The sequence below is a fragment of the Canis lupus genome, chromosome X, assembly GCF_011100685.1.
Source record: "Canis lupus familiaris isolate Mischka breed German Shepherd chromosome X, alternate assembly UU_Cfam_GSD_1.0, whole genome shotgun sequence".
NCBI classification, from domain to species: Eukaryota; Metazoa; Chordata; class Mammalia; order Carnivora; family Canidae; genus Canis; species Canis lupus.
The window spans coordinates 80,657,215-80,662,660 of NC_049260.1; the positions used below are offsets into that span (position 1 = coordinate 80,657,215).

Below are 5,446 nucleotides of genomic sequence, written 5' to 3' on the forward strand. Positions count from 1 at the left end.
GTAATTTTATTTATTTGGGTACTGTCTCTTTTTTTAATGAGTCTTACTAGAGGTTTACCAATTTTGTTGATATTTCAAAGAATCAGCTCCTGGTTTCATTGATCTGTTCTATTGTTGTTTTTTTTTTCAGTTTCTCTATCATTTATTTCTGTTCTAATCTTTATTATTTCCTGCCTTTTCATGGTTTTTGGTTTTGTGTGTTCTTTTCCTAGCTCCTTAAGGTATAAGGTTAAGGTTGTTTGAGACTTTTCTTGCTTCTTGAGACAGGCCTGTGTGGCTATAAACTTCCATCTTAGAACCACTTTTGCTGCATCCCAAAGATTTTGGACTATTGTGTTTTCATTTTGGTGTCATTCTTTCACAGGGGCCATCCTAATCTTCTCTGTATCATTCCAATTTTAGTGTATGTGCTGCTAAACAATTTTACTTCTTCTTATATTTTTTGGTTGACCATTGTTGAGGGGCATGTTGTTGAACCTATATGTATTTGTGCTCTTTCAATATTTTTTTCTTGTAATTGATTTCTAGTTTCATAATATTGTGATTAGAAAAGACACACAGGGGGCACCTGGGTGGCTCAGTGGTTGAGCATCTGCCTTTGGCTCAGGTTGTGATTCTGGGGTCCTGGGATTGAATCCTACATTGGGCTTTTGGCAGGGAGGCTTCCTTCTTCTTCTGCCTATGTCTCTGCCTCTCTCTCTCTGTCTCTTATGAATAAATAAATAGAATATTTTTTTAAAAGAAAAGAAAAGATGCACAGGATGAATTATGTGATCTGCTCTGGAAAATGTTCTGTGTGCACTTGAAAAGAATGTGTATTCTGCTATTTTAGGATGGAATGTTCTGAATATATCTGTTAAATCCATCTGGTCTAGTGTGTCATTCAAGGCCACACTTGATTTTCTGTTTGTGGACGATCTGTTAAAATTCCCTACTATTGTATTACTATTAATTATTTCTTTTATATTTGTTATTAACTGTTTTATGTATTTAGTGCTTCCATGTTGGGTGCATAAATATTTATAATTTTTATAACCTCTTGTTGAATTGTCCCATTTATCATTACATAGTATTCTTCTTTGTTTCTTGTTATAGTCTTTGTTTTAAAATCTACCTTGTTGGGGTGCCTGGGTGGCTCAGATGGTTAAGAGTCTGCCTTTGCTCAGGTCATGATCTCAGGGTCCTGGGATTGAGTCCCATGTTGGGATCCCTGCCCAGCGGGGTGTCTGCTTCTCCCTCTCACTCTGCCTCTCCCCCTGCTCATACTCACATGCCCTCCCTAAAATAAATAAATAAAATCTTTTAAAACTTTTTAAAAAAAATCTATCTTGTCTGATATAAGTATTGCTACTTTCCTTTCTTTTGGCATCCATTTATGTCATAAATGTTTCTCCATCCCCTCACTTTCCATCTGCAGGTGTCTTTTGGTCTGAAATGAGTCTCTTGTGGGCAACATATAGATGGGTCTTGTTTTTAATCCATTCTATCATCCTATGTCTTTTGATTAGAGCATTTAATCCATTTACCCACAGAGTAATTACTGATAAGTGTGTATTTATTGTTGTTTTGTTACTTGTTTTATGATTGTTTCTATAGATTTTCTCTGATCCTTCTTTTACTGTCTTTTATGATTTGTTGACTTTCTTTAGTGATATACTTGGATCCCTTTCTCTTTATTCTTTGCATACTTCATGGTTGATTCATGGTTACCATTAGGTTTGTATATAACATCTTCTGCATATAGAAGTCATTTTTTTGCATATAGAAGTCTTAATTAAGTTTATGGCTGCTTAAGTTTAAACCCATTCTTTAGTCCACTCCCTCCCACATTTTGGCTATATGGTTTCATATTTTACATTTTCTTATTTTATGAATCTTTTGACTGATTTTTACATAAATATTTTTACTGCTTTTTTTAACTTTTCATATTTTTCACTTCTGGTCTTCTGTCCCCCTTAATATTTCTTGTAGGGCTGGTCTAGTGGTCATAAACCCCTTTAGTTTTTGTCTGAGAAACTATCTCTCCCTCTATTCTGAATGATAGCCTTGCTGGATAGCACATTCTTGGCTGCAGGGTTTTCCCTTTCAGTACTTTGAATATATCATGCCATTCTAGTCTGGCCCACAAAGTTTCTGCTAAAAAATCTCCTGATAGCCTCATCAAGTTTCTCTTGTATGTAACTGCCTTTTTTTCCTGCTGCTTTTTGTCATTTTAATTACTATGTATCTTGGTGTAGACTTGTTTGGGTTGAAGTTTGGGGGGGGGAATCTCTGTGCCTCCTAGATCTGGATCTCTGCTTCCTTCTCCAGATTAGGGAAGTTTTCAGTTATTATTTCTTCAAATAAATATTCTGCCCCCTTATCTAAGCTTCTTCTTTTGATATCCCTACAATGTAGATGTTATTACACTTGATGGAATCACTGTTTTCTGTAAGACCATTTTCAATTTCCTTACTTTTCTTTCCCCTCCTTTGCTCAGCTTGGTTATTTTCCATTACTCTGTCTTCTAGGTCAGTAGTTTGTTCCCCTGCTTCATCTAGCGTGCTATATCTTCCAAGAAGTGTATATTTTTAGAATATTTTATTTATTTATTTAAGAGAGAGAGAATGCAAATGAGGAGAGGGGCAGGAGAGGGAGAGAATCTCAAGCAGACTCCACACTGAGCACAGAGCCTGATGAAGGGCTGAGTCCCACTACCCCCAAGATCATGACCTGGGCCCAAACCAAGAGTTGGACACTCAATCAAGTGGGCCACCCACGCACACCACTGTGAAGTATATTTTTAATTTTATTTTATTGTGTTCTTAATCTCTGATTGGCTCTTTTTTTATCTCTGTGTTAAGGGTTTCAATGAAGTCTTCCACTCTGTTCTCCAGTCCAGAATATCTTTATGATCATTACTTTAAATTCTCTATCTGGCATATTACTTATATATGTTTCACTTTAATCTCTTGCTGTGGTTTGGGCCTATTCTTTCATTTGGGGGGTGTTTCTCATCTCCTTATTTTGTCTGACTTTCTGTGTCTGTATATGTGTTCAAGAACATCAGCTGTTTCTCTTGCTCTTAACAGTAATAGCCTTGTGAAGAAGTGGTCCTGTAGTGCCCTGCAGTGCAGTATTCCCTGTTCCCTAGGTCCTGGTGCTTCAATGCATGTCTCCTATGTATGTTGTGTGTACTCTGTTGTTGAGTCTTGACCTTTTTTCCCTTGAGTAGAGTTGTCTGTAGAGGTTCTCTTTACCTATTGTGTGCAGCAGGGGTCAGCACTTTTTAACAAGGTGTTTGATGGCTTGCTTACAAAATGAGACCCACTACCACTGCAGCCAGAACTGAGGCCCCATAAGAAGCATGGGTCAGGAGGCATGGTAATGCTGAGGCTTGCACTGGTCTTCTGGGGGAGGGGACCACAGTGCAGGGACTCAGGTGAGCAACTGGGAAGGGTGGATTAGGGGAAGCATAGGGTAGAGAGTCTCTTGTAACCAAGTTAGGTATGGAGTGTTGGCTCTGTGCTGGTTTCCGAAGGTGGCCATTGTTTATGCTGGGAAGTAGGGGAGGGAAATGGCACCTGCCAGCTCCTTTATTCCTGGAATGGTCTCCCTGTAATCCTTATGTCTCTAGGCCATGCTCTGAAATGAGCAAATCACTCTGCCTCCTGTCTGTCCTCATCTCTTTTTCAAACTCCTGGTTCTACAAGGTATCTGCACAGGATATTTGTTGTGCTATCTATTGGGTTCTCCCAGAGCCAAACCCTCTGATTTTTCAAATTCCAAGCTTTAAGTTCTGCTGGCTTTAAGAACTCATGAAAATCCACCCCTTCTTACTTTCAAAGGCAAATATTAGAGAGATTCGTCTTCCCTGTTCCTGGGCTCCCTGGTATTAAAGTTTGTTTTCTGTCCATGTCTGTAACCACCAACTGCCCTCCTACCTTGTTTGGCCCCAGTCAGTTTTGCTCCCAGATCATGTTTCACCCTTCCTGTGTTCTTCAATGTGGCCTCTTCCCTGCTTTTAGCTATGGGATTTGTTCTATCAGTCTTTGAGTCATTTCCTAGGTTCTTTATTCTGATATGGATGTTATCTAGTTGTATCCATGGGACAAGGTGAGCTTAGGATCTTCCTACTTTGCCATCTCTCTTCCACTCTTCTTGGTACCTCATTGTTCTGTTTTAGCATTTTTAATCTTTTTTTAATTTATTTTTTTATTGGTGTTCAATTTACCAACATACAGAATAACCCCCAGTGCCCGTCACCCATTCACTCCCATCCCCCGCCCTCCTCCCCTTTTACCACCCCTAGTTCGTTTCCCAGAGTTAGCAGTCTTTACGTTCTGTCTCCCTTTCTGATATTTCCCACACACTTCTTCTCCCTTCCCTTATATTCCCTTTCACTATTATTTATATTCCCCAAATGAATGAGAACATATAATGTTTGTCCTTCTCCGACTGACTTATTTCACTCAGCATAATACCCTCCAGTTCCATCCACATTGAAGCAAATGGTGGGTATTTGTCATTTCTAATAGCTGAGTAATATTCCATTGTATACATAAACCACATCTTCTTTATCCACTCATCTTTCGATGGACACCGAGGCTCCTTCCACAGTTTGGCTATTGTGGCCATTGCTGCTATAAACATCAGGGTGCAGGTGTCCCGGAGTTTCATTGCATCTGTATCTTTGGGGTAAATCCCCAACAGTGCAATTGCTGGGTCGTAGGGCAGGTCTATTTTTAACTCTTTGAGGAACATCCGCACAGTTTTCCAGAGTGGCTGCACCAGTTCACATTCCCACCAACAGTGTACGAGGGTTCCCATTTCTCCACATCCTCTCCAACATTTGTTGTCTCCTGCCTTGTTAATTTTCCCCATTCTCACTGATGTGAGGTGGTATCTCATTGTGGTTTTGATTTGTATTTCCCTAATGGCAAGTGATGCAGAGCATTTTCTCATGTGCATTTTGGCCATGTCTATGTCTTCCTCTGTGAGATTTCTGTTCATGTCTTTTGCCCATTTCATGATTGGATTGTTTGTTTCTTTGCTGCTGAGTTTAATAAGTTCTTTATAGATCTTGGAAACTAGCCCTTTATCTGATACGTCATTTGCAAATATCTTCTCCCATTCTGTAGGTTGTCTTTTAGTTTTGTTGACTGTATCCTTTGCTGTGCAAAGGCTTCTTATCTTGATGAAGTCCCAATAGTTCATTTTTACTTTTGTTTCTTTTGCCTTCCTGGATGTATCTTGCAAGAAGTTACTGTGGCCGAGTTCAAAAAGGGTGTTGCCTGTGTTCTTCTCTAGGATTTTGATGGAATCTTGTCTCACATTTAGATCTTTCATCCATTTTGAGTTTATCTTTGTGTATGGTGAAAGAGAGTGGTCTAGTTTCATTCTTCAGCATGTGGATGTCCAATTTTCCCAGCACCATTTAGTGAAGAGACTGTCTTTCTTTCAATGG

The 5,446-nt window shown here is 39.2% G+C and overlaps 1 non-coding gene across 1 annotated transcript; it reads right to left on the reverse strand.

The window, feature by feature from the left end:
- Window positions 1–316: 316 nt before the first annotated feature.
- On the reverse strand, window positions 317–421 carry LOC119868615. Its single transcript, XR_005386604.1, has one exon. It is a non-coding gene; the product is annotated as a U6 spliceosomal RNA (small nuclear RNA).
- Window positions 422–5,446: the final 5,025 nt, after the last annotated feature.